Below are 12399 nucleotides of genomic sequence, written 5' to 3' on the forward strand. Positions count from 1 at the left end.
GTTTTTCCTCATAAAACTGTATCTTGATGTGTGTTTGTTTTTCAATATCATTAGCATCGCAAAATTTGTTTAGTTCACACGTCCGTAATGCACACCCGCCTTCAGAGTCAAGAACCAATCAAATTTTGTGAAGACAAGCGACCTGAGAGCGCGATTCGCAACGCTGCGATCGCTATTGCGTCCCGTGTCGGGTTTCACCCTGGCTGCGATGACAGCCAATAATCGCTGTAGTTTGACGCTCCCTGTGTGTCGAGCCCTTAAGAGTTGTTTAGGTCTTGACTGGCTGCTCCAGCAAGTGGAAGTTTTCATGTAAGGCTTTCAAAATGACAAAGTTATGCACTCCAGATAACAGAAAAAAAGGTCTGTGTTGTCACAACTACACATTATTTCCTGTATGTGTTGTTAAAGTTGCTGAGGCATATTTCTCCATAGCTTTGTCTTACATTAAACCATTAGGATGTACAACTCAACCTATTGGTTGTGGTTCCCAGTTATGAATATATATTTTTTAATCTACTCAATGCAGTCATTGATAGTTGGTGGTCAAAAACCTGCATTCATCACCTTTTAGCAGTGAGTGCTGTGAGAAGGAAGGTCTCTCGTAAATACCTTGCTGGATATCTGTATAAGGTGGACAAAGCTTCTGTGAAATTGGATGCGTTCCTACTCCGTGAACACCGCCTCATACGGTGCCGTCTCAGCCGCTTTGTGTGGAAAACAATATTCTCCACGGTTCTGCCTCATCTTCCACTCATGCTGAGATCATTGTTGAAGTCTATTTGTTTGGCACCTTTACCAAAACTAAAAAATAAATCCACAACCACTAAAATCTGACTTCACTCCATATTTGTTTACATTTTGTGAAGAAGGAAGTTGTGCTCCACATCTTCTTCTGAGGTTTTCATTTTTATTCCTTCAGTGGTCCTTGGTGCAGCACCACCACAGGTGAGGGGGGAACAGGTTGTTCACAGGGTTTAGTATTTTGACAAAGTGCAGTGTGAATGAGAACCACACCAACTGAAAATGTAAACAAATCTTGCAATTTTGGTCCCCAATGGAACTGAGTCTACCAGACTGTGAGCTGTGAATATGACTTTAAACTAAATAACTTTTAAATTCAGCCCACTTCAAGATGGTTGCCACAGCCAGCTGATCCAAGAAAACACAGAAATCACTATAACTCAGTCAGTTTCACAGATACTGAGCTAAAATTTATTGAGGTAGTGGCTAAGAGTCATTACCAACACTTATTCAGAGAGCCACAAATTGCACAATATATTTGCCTAAAATATTATATGTAGGAATCAACCCTGTATACCTGATAGCAAAATACCTCATGAACCACTGCACATATTTTAATTAAAATCTTAGAAAGGAATCATTAGTACATATACAAATAATTTAACTTTTTTGAGTTAATCTGCCACAGATAATTGACTATAGTAAACACAAAAGAGTTAAAATTTTATGTGGTACTAAGTACAGTAAGAGTCACATATTCTGAGTGCATAAGACTGTGCACATGCTTGATTTAAAAATATAAGTTACAGTTTTGGTGATAATTTAAAGTTGATTGACTTCAGAAGTTCTTACTGGAGTGTTGGTCAGATGCAGGTTGAAGTGATGCTCCTCTTGTCGTGGTTTGTGTTCCTGCTTAAAGAAAGCTAAAATAAGAAGTACAAGGAAATGTGTGTGTGTGTGTGGGGGGGGGGGGGGTCTTTTAGAAAAATCGATGAATGCATGAAACATAGTGGTGGTCCACCTGAAAGAGAATGTGTCATCAATTAATCAAACTTGGTGAACAGGGCCAATTCATCAGAGTGCACTGCAGATCAGCTATTGGGTTCAACTTCGACGTGACAAATGCTGGACCTCCTCTGTGTTCCCAAGGTTGCAGATCGATAGAGATCATCATTGTGATGTGGCCTTTTATCTCACAACCTACTTCCTTAAGCCTTATATTATTCCCAACACTGATATCTCAAAGGAGGAGGAAGGTTGAGATGGGCACCATTCTGATTGTGTCTTTTAGTCTCCCCACGTATCAGCATTATTTACTCCAATTATTTTCATGACATTTTAGAGCCAAAAAGCTGTGAAAATTGTTTTAATACTACATATCTGCTGTGAAGGTAAAAAAACATCATTAGATTTATCTGACTAGCAGCATTGCTTGCTGAGGATGTCCTTTCACAAGCTGCTTTTCCCTCTGCAGCACTTATTCAAGATGTCATAGTTGACGAATCATTCCAGAACTCCTATTGATTTGTGCTGTTATGGAAATCCATGCCAATAAACTGTCATGATAGTAACAATCCAATGATTAAACTCCACTTCTGTCACATGACTGCTTCCTCATTGTCAGAGGTCATGAGAAAATTAAGATGTAAAACTGCTATAATGCCATAATGACTGATTTCAGATTAAGCCTGGTGGGTGAACTGTGGTTTTAGTGTAGCTGTTATGTGCAGCTATGTACATTTATCATTCGCCAAGCTGCAACTGTGATGCATTGTTTGATTTATAAAGTCTACAAAAGGTGTTGATTTAATTAAGATTTTGCTATTACCTTTTCCATCCTTTTTCCCTCACTCATTTGTGGTCATGCTGTGAATGTAACAGGTCTTAGAGGTAAAACCCAGACACCCCAGCCCAGCATACTCAATCTGAAGCCGAACATTCCCTTCGAGGTGACATGGATGTTTAACATCTGTTTTTGCACACACACCTTTCATAGTCCCTAAGGTACACAGTGCCGAGTTCCTGGGAAACTCCTCCCACTGCAGGATACGTCACTGCACAGGGTTTCTTCCTGCTGGAGTCTACATTCCAAAAAAAAAAGACAAAAAATTCAATATCAGTCGTTATTAATTTCAAAAATCTGTCCCAGTTAAAGTGCCACAGTTGTGGGCAGACAGATTTCTCTGAGCACAATGTCTATTTTAGCTCCATCTTTGAGTTTTCAGCCATTTCATTATCTTTATAAATGTCTGCTTCTGGGTAAAACATTTGGATTCTGGAAGTGAGTAGTTGAAGCAAAACGCAGCATTTGAGAGCTTCCAGCATTAGCAAACATGCCCACAAACCTCTGACCAATCACACAACAATTTATATGGCCCCCTGAGTAATTTAGTTGAACAGCTTTGTATTAATGTCTCAAATGAAATTTCTTTAAAACCAGCAGTGACAATAAACTACATATCCCATGATGCATGCTGACTATGGGAAATTCAGGATGGCAGATACTTATCACAACTCAAATGGTAAATGGTACTGAACTTATAGAGCGCTTTTCAAGTCCCTCCGGACCCCAAAGCACTTTACACTAACAGACATTCACCCATTCACACTCACATTCACACACTGATGATGGCAAACTACACTGTAGCCACAGCTGCCCTGGGGCGCACTGACAGAAGTGGGGCTGCCATGCTTCGGCGCCACCGGACCCTCTGACCACCATCAGTAGGCAAGTTGGGTGAAGTGTCTTGCCCAAGGACACAACGACTGAGACGGCTGGACGGGGGATCAAACCAGCGACCTTCTGGTTCCAGGACGACTCCCCTAACCACTCCGCCACAGCCGCCCCACAACTCAACAGTAAGTAAAACTCTTACTTTTACTTTTAATAGTATTTCTGTATTTTTTTATTTTACATTTAGTCAGTCGTACCTTTCAGTGTTTATGAGGATGTGTTAAAACACTGATTCTATGCAGGAAATAACAGGTAGAGCTCAACTGGCGTTTGTTAGCAGTGCTAAGCCGTAGCAATGAAATGAGGAACGTGATGTTTCATGTTTAGTTGAAGTTAAACATGAAATGTCAAAGTTGATTACAACTGGCCCTTTGATGGCCACTATAACACTCATGTGGCCCTTGGTCAAAATGAGTTAATACCCCTGCCTTAAGGAATTCTGAGGAAATTCCAGGATAAATATGATATATGATCCACTGGGGGGATTCTCCAGTGAATTATGTGTTTATCCAGGGGTCTTTGTCCAGTGAGACTTGCCCAGAAAACCTCAATTTAGCACCCAAGCTGTATCCTAATCAGATGGTTGAACTACTTCAGCTAACTCCTGTCGATGTGGAGCAGCTGTGGTTACATACATGCATGTTATTTAATGGTAACTTTTACCACTGAATAGCAATTTTCAGTCTACAATTGAGGGTCAGATAGGCTTGATGTTGAATGAATGATTATCAGGAAGCAGATTTGAGTTTGTCCCTTGTTTAACTCATTTTTTCTAAGCATGCATTAATTATTGTTGCTTCTTCTTTCATTTCACATCACAGTTACATTAGCAAAGAAAAGCACACTAACTATAATGTGAACATGCTCTCAGCATAACGTTTCAGCCAAATTTGAAATAGTTTTGTTTTATACTTGTTCCTTGTGTCTTTTGAACACCAGCTTTGTCAAATCTGTTCAGTTCCTTTGCCAGTGCTGAAACATTACACCTGGCCCGGTGTGTAAAATATGCATGTGGACACTATCGGTTACATGCTTCTAGTCTGCTCCAGCTGGGAGAAAATAAGGATATTACAACTCACTGTATTTCACCAGCCAGCCCTAGTTTTCCAACACTGATTTGAACCAGTCCCTGTTATCTGCTGTTCATTAGATGAGATTTTAGCTGCTGCTGCTGCAACTGCAGGAATGAATAAAGTCAAGCCTCAAAACTTGATTCAGCAGTGGCACTCTGTACGTGTAGCAGGAGCAGTTCTTGTTTTGATCTTTGCAAGAGAAACTAGATTTGTATCTGAAAAGTGCAACTGTCAGTTTACCAAATGATGGAATTTATTGTTTAATCTTTCAGATTGTAAAATAAATAAATAAATAAATAAATAAATAAATAAATAGCTACTGATATTGTCTTTAACTGTATAAGTTTAGATACAGGTTGTTCAATCATTTTCTGTTGTATTTTTATAACTTCTATTTACTCTTTGTGAATAGCATTTGCATATTTTGTCTTTGCAGACATTTGCTACAAAATTGCACAGACAGAGAAGCAGTACAGAAGGCAGAACGAAGCGGATCACTAAGACAGGTCCTTGAAGCACATTACGGTGTACATTAAAAAGCACAGGAAAGGCCACATCAGCACAATCTGCAACACCATCCTTACTGTTGCTGTTTTTGATGCAGCCTGACTCCAAATGGTACTTGCTGATGTATGAAATCTAGAGTTCAGAGTTGTCACTGTCAGTGATTGACATGATGAGAGGATCAATGTAAAAGCTTTACTGCCTAGCAATAATCCATCCAAAGTGATCACGTTTAAAATTGCCTACGGTATTGATTATATGCAGGCCTAGAAAATGCCATAAGCATAGCAACAATAATCAAGTCAGCTAAATAGGTTTTTTTTTCATTTGTTGTATATTTAGCAGAGCTTGTTTCTGTTGTTTAATATTCAGCAACCTTGGGCATTTACTTAGTGCTTAATTTGTTGGACTTACTTTTGCAAGCACGGAGAAAGGGGAAAAAGCTGAAATGTAAAGATGCTACTTCAAAATTAGTATAAGTATTTGTCTTTGAGGCTGATCTTAAACTGCAGGTTGAGGAACTTGTCCACAAAATAAAAAAAAAATTTGTAAGAATTGTCACAGTGATCTAAACAGCTGTGGCAAACGAATCAAAAAGTGATAAAACAGGTAAGCAGCTGCCATTTCAGCAGCCTACAACAGTATGTAGGACAAAGCGGTCCATGATCACAGTAGACCATTGCATTACATCTTATCATTTCCTCTGGAACTGAAATTTAAACTGAGACTCATCAATAATGCACCCATGATCTCCTGTTTAGAAGCTCTCAATGGCAGCTCAAGCTACTGCAGTATCTCCTCACCTCTCCATCCCACTTCTTCAACAAACTTTCTTTAACGTAAATTCTCATCAAGAAACCTTTACAGTGACAACTTGAAAATTTCTTGCTTCTTATTTAGGACCTTGGTTTTGGGCAGAGATTTTTCAATTTCAGCTGTCCCAGGTTCATTACTCAAACCCACACACAACCAATGTCTTAATGACTATTTTAATTCTGCTGTCCAAAGTGAAATTACAATTTATTTATTTATTTATTTATTTATTTATTTATTTATTTATTTATTTATTTATTTATTTATTTATTTATTTCTGGACAAAACAATAATCTTGACTACACAGGGTGACAGATGCTCCTCTATGCATCTCTCTTACTCTCTACCTGAATTATTAAATACTTAGAATCTGGTTAAGCAGTGTACATTTTCCTAAAGGTCAGAAAGTTCATTAACTATAAACTGCCATTGATTGTGTCCTTGTGTATGTCTCAGCTCAGTGTACATTTACCACGGAGCTTGTATAACTGTTAGAGCAGGACTTCTTTTGCTACATGATTCCTAAAGGAATAGTTCAGAACATTTGAAGTTGGCTTCTGTGGAAATGTTCTGAATGTTACCAACTAAATATTTGAACTACCTTTATTTTGTAGCATTAGAGTTGAATTTTGACTGGTTTGGCAAACTAACTGTTAGTCCTAGAGGGGTTGAGACCAAAGTGGATTACTTCTATGTTAAAATTCAAATCTAAAAATAATTATTGCATTTCTTGCGAACACAAATTTAAAGATATTTACATTGCTGTCAGTTTTGCACCAGAAGTTTTTCCTCATAGTGATGTCTTAATTGTCCTATTAGAAGTTCCCCAGTATAGGAGTGCTACAGTTAGCTTCTGCTGCTGCTATTTGTCCATGCAAATAACCATAGTTACTATGTAAATACAACTAGGTAAAGAAAACATGGTGGCAGGGTTATAGTTTATAAAATCACTTCATGTTAAACCCTATAAAAAATTTGAAATTCTAATTTTTTGTCATTTATTGTTGTAAGAAAGTAGCAAACCATCTTGGTGAAGTATGGAATATCCTGAACAGAGCCAACTTACTTTTTATTCTTGCCACCTCAATAAAACAAACATTTCCTTGTTTTTGCAGAGTAAGCAACAAGCTTAACTGATAGTTTGTGAATCTTGTCTGAATGAAGCCCTGTTTTCCAAACTGAGACCATTTCAGGCACAGAACGGACAGATTGGATTTTGTTTGGGTTGACCAGGGCCCTTCGATATTTTGAAGCAGAAGTAGATCTTCAGGAGGTGTTTAAAATATTTATTTTAATATGGAACTTCCTTGGAAACTCCTTACTCTATGTAATTACAGAAAACACCAGGCCAAAGTGGGTTGCTGCCATTTGAAAACAACTGCTATCTCAAAAATCTAATTGCCGTTCATTTAAATGTTATTCAGCAGTTTTGTTTTGCAAGGTTATTCAAATAGAATTCTATGGTTATTTGTAAGCAGAAAAGTGGCAGCAGCAGTTAGCTGTAGCACCTCCAGAGCAGTCTTGGACACGTCCAGCCATAATACTGTATTAGAACATTCTGCAAGAATGACACTACAGTGCAGAATTAACAGCTGGATAAAGGTCAATAAGTCACGTTTGCAAAAACTTCTATGAAATTGTTGAGACTGGAACTTTTAAAATGGCAGCCTGGTCTCAGTGGGGCCATCAGTTCAGTCAAAATAAACCTCTCAAAATGAGGTCCTTCAACTATCTTCAAAAGGAAAGATACAGTATTAACAGTTCACAACCTTTTCAAAGAATCCCACTCCAAAGGGACCTGAACTGTCCCTTCAACATCATTTTACTCTCATTATATGATAAATAAAATAAAACACTTACACTTATATGTGTGTGCATTAGATACATGCACAATACTAGAAAAAATAAAACTGATTTCTTCTTATGTCAGTTTTGAGCAACGCATTTTAAACCACCACACTTAGCCAGACCCAAAAAAAAAAAACTTTTTAGGTCACATGCCCCCACCCCCTCCCACCCCACCGCTTTGCTTGATCTAGCAACAGAAAAATCCATACTAACCCTGAAAGCCACAGTATCTGTTTCACAACAGTCCGTTCCCCTCAATCAGCATGATGCCGATAAAGATCTGTATTTTGATTGAATGTGTCCAAAACTACTCATACTTAACACAAGTGACTTTGATGTTAACCCCATTTAAAATCATATCAGATACTGCACGGCAAGAACTGCCCCAATCAGCAGAGATGATTTCATAAAGAAGGCTCTTGGGTTTCAGCATCATAAATAACTCATGGTAATCCCATATTTCTCTGACTTCTCTCACTTGAGGTTGAGATGGAAAGAAGGCAGTTGTGACAAACATTGTTAGCACGGCTGCCAAGCCTCTCTGACCTGGCTTTATGTGTCTTGGCTGCTCTGGTTTCTTTGTCGAAGGATCTATGAGGTGATGTCCCAAGATACTTTAATCCTTACCCTTTTAATCCCTTACACACAAAAGGTTCAGGAACAATTCAGCTTTAGTCTTTTTTATTACTAAATTCATCAGTGAATCTAAACTGTATTTTGGAATATTAAAAATAATGTTTAATGATGTATTTTCTTTTAAATTGATACGATTTTTGCTGTTCTAGACTGCCTTATTTACAGATATAATTGTAATGTTTGAAGAGTAAGTGGACATGTGTCTCTCTGTAAAGATTTTTGAATGGCTTGATTCACAAGTCGGTGCTACCCCTACCAAGACCTTTTCCTACATATGCAATTTTCCAAAGTCAGCCACTTGCCAAGCAGTAATTATGCTGAAGTTTTCAATTACATTCCCTCCATTTCATTAACGAAAAATGTTTGGCTATTGTATAATTAGATATATGAGCTTACCACCTACATTTAACATAGCCACTACACAGCAGCTTGATGGAAAACAGAAGAAGGGTTTAGCATGTGCATATTTACAGTGGTTCAGTTGCCTGCTATAAAGTCAAATCAGCTACACATTATGAGGCTGTCTTCCTCTTGCTTTTTTTCCATCATTTGATAGCGTCCTCTAATCTAGCAAGCGTACACGGGCCTATAATTGAGTATCATGAAATGTTTTGACGAAGTATGGGAGGTTTTGTTAACATGCAAAGCACACATGTTATCAGTTGTTGGTGCCTATAATTAACGCATTACAAGGTGTTACAGGATCACATTCATACCAGGCATCCTGCTGAGAGATTGTTAGTTACCTTAGAAGGTGGTATTAAATTAAAGTAGAAAAAAACATCTAAAACGATTTTTTTAATCCACATATATTTTCAGCAAAAGAATTTGCACTTTATTGCCTGAACTCTGTTTTTCCCCATCTCTCCGCGCAAAGCAAGAGTACTTGATTATATTTTATAAAAGATTAAACTGTCCGTCACTGTGGTTATCTAGCCATCTTAAGTGGCTGTACCCTGTCGCTACACAGGTTTGAGTTTCAGAGCAAAGCAATCCAATACAAGCCACACAAACTCTCCTCTGTCCTGTTGCCTTGCCTGTTTCCTTTCACGTCCTCTCACAACAGGTTTCCACAGGAGGCCGTTCTATTTTCAGGAGAAAATGACAAGACAACCTCAACATTTACTGTGACTGACAGGAGCTTTAAACTTTAATGCCAGAGCAGGCATCATTATATTTTTTATCAACTCCTACAACACATTTATTTGAGATATGACAAACCTTGTTGCCTAGAAGCATTACACAACACAACAAAAATAGGATCTCTCTGGGAAGAAACCATTAGAGATAAGCTGGAGACAAAAAAAAAAAAAAAAAAGACTAAACAACACTTGCACACAGGACCTGTAAATTTGGGCCAAAATTTACTAGAGTTCATAAATACAGACAAAAAAATCACCTCTAGCCTCTGTATGTAAGTTGAACTGAAAGGTTCAACAATAGTTCCAGATGACTGCAACAACTCTGTGATTATTTAAAAAAAATAACATACACTGAAACTCCAGAACCACTCAAACATTTAAAAAACATTTTGAAAACTCCTCTGTAGCCAAACATTGCAGCTCAGTGAGATACTACAGTAGCTTAAAGATGTAACTGTTGGAGATTATGTGGCCACTCATGGTTATTGTGTGCTTGGTTTGCAACACAATAACCAAAATAATCTGCTAGAGTACACTTTTGAAATGAAGAGATAAATTTGAACCAGGTTTTTAAAAAAAAATATTGACCACTGGCTTGGTTTTTATTTGTTTCTGTCAAAAGAAAGAAGCAGATATTAAAATATAGATAATGCTCTTTAGACTGGTAGAAGAAGAGTGATGAATTCAAGTCAACTTTAGTCACGACTTTGTGACCAATTTGAAAGGAAATTTCTCACAGAACTTTTTGGAACATGATTAAAATTCAAGTGACAATATTGCATGCCTTTGAGACTCACATTCAGGACCCCATAAATGTTTTGAGATATTTTAAACACAGTTGTCAGAGGCAGTATGATGCTCACTGAAGTATAAACTTGAACATTTTAAATAAAAATAGGTTTTGTGTGGACCAGGCCAACAAAGACTCTAAGGGCCCTCAGGAGGGAGAATGATTTACATGTAAGTTCAGATCAGATCAGGCAGGTTTGGGCAACTGACGACCCAAGGGGTTACATCCAGCCCACCAATGAGACCCTGACACCCTCTTTGCTACCCACATCCCTCTCTCCATTTTTTAAAATTTATTTTACCTAAAAAATAAATAAATAAGCAAACAAAACATTTAAAGCAGCTCTTAGACTCTATGAGCTGCTTTGAGTGTTTTTAAAGCAAAACAGAAACAGAATTTTAAGGCAAACCTCTGTGTTTCATTTGCTAGAGACACTGTCTGCTATGAAGGATTTTATTATTAGTCACCACAACAACAAATTGCACAAAGCTAAATATGAGAAGTTTACTGAAGTTGTAAGTACATAAACAACAGCGACTTTTTTACCAGAACTAAGACTGAATTAAAGGGATCTCATGCAGTTGCACTTCAACTTGCTGAAGTTGCTGTTTATTTTTTGTTTGCTATTGTCTGTATATTTGTTAAATTAACAGTACAACTGTTGTATATGCATTTGAACATGTTAGTTACACTTTGGTTGGTTTAAGAAACATACACACATTTTTTAAATGTTTGTTTTATCATGTTTTGGTAAGTGTACAGCGCTATGTGGCCCTCAAACAAAAAAACTGCAGCCCGGTTTATCATGTAAGTTGCCCATCCCTGACAAAAGTAAAACAATTCACTGCAGTTTTAAAGCTTAGGATGCCATATTTTTTTTAGTTTTAACTGAACAAGCTCCTCAAATGAGAAGTGAAATATCTTCAATAAACATTAAGTTCTATCAGCATTGCCATGTTCTAAATGACTGAAAAGCCACACCAACACCTCTGAGTATGCATGTGTGCATGTGTGAGAGGAGAGGGAATTAAAGAAGCAGAGTGATCTGATGACGCAGAGATAAAGTCAGCAGGAGACAGACTTTTAATGAGGCTCAGCGGAGAGAAGGAGGCTACATGTTCTGTTCAGCTGTAAAGTGATCCCGGCCTGATATTCTCCGTCCGTGTGACAGAATTTTTAAATGCTCATCCTCCTAATGCAGCATCTACAGTGTCACATTTCACAGGTCTTCAGAGAGACTTCTCCAGTAGAACAATGTTTTTTTTTTTTACTACAAGTAAACTGCCTGAAGCAATGAGCACCCAATCTGACATCCTCAACAGTTACTGGTTAATTTAAACTCTCCCACAACTATTTTTCAGCCACACCTAACCTGCTCTTTACTGTCTGTCAAAGTTCAACTTCACTTTTATGTATATGAAGCCTAATTCCCTGTCATTAGTGATATAATTGCATTATGGTGGTCATCAGTTGCAAAAATGTTCTCAGAGTGGTATCCACTTTTAAAGCAATTTTGATGCTAAATGGATTTTGCCTCTTTGTGCATAAGAGCAATCCCCCTCAAGCCTGTACTAATTACATCCATAATCAAATGCATTCTGCATCTCCCTGTTAATGACATTGATCTTTAGGAATATCCGAGCCTATATTCTGTGAGATTATTGGATAAAGCATGGGGCGAAGTCTGTGTGACCCCAGGAGGAAGATGTTGTTGCAGACATAAGTGGGTATTAAATGGATATAATTGACAGTGACCCTTCCTGGCACTCTGCGCTGCTGAGGCCTCTGCTCCATGGATCATACAGCAGAGGGAATGAATTAGCATAGGTTAGGAAAGGGAAAATTAAAAGTAAGAAAAAAGGAAATGGTTAGAGATTGATCACTGTTGAGTGTTGAGCCTGGGGGCTTACCGGCAGATATGGGCCACGGAAGTTGTGTTGAAACATAACTGATTTACAAATAATAATNATAATAATAATCCATCACTTAAAAACTTTTCACAGCAAAAGCTTCTTTAATAGCTTATAAATTGTTTGAGTTTCCGATGCAACTTTTTTTTTTTTTTGCTGCAGCAACTCTCATGATGTGTTTTTCTGTTATTTATTAAATTTCCCAAGT

The sequence above is a fragment of the Austrofundulus limnaeus genome, unplaced genomic scaffold, assembly GCF_001266775.1.
Source record: "Austrofundulus limnaeus strain Quisiro unplaced genomic scaffold, Austrofundulus_limnaeus-1.0 Scaffold351, whole genome shotgun sequence".
NCBI lineage: Eukaryota > Metazoa > Chordata > Actinopteri > Cyprinodontiformes > Rivulidae > Austrofundulus > Austrofundulus limnaeus.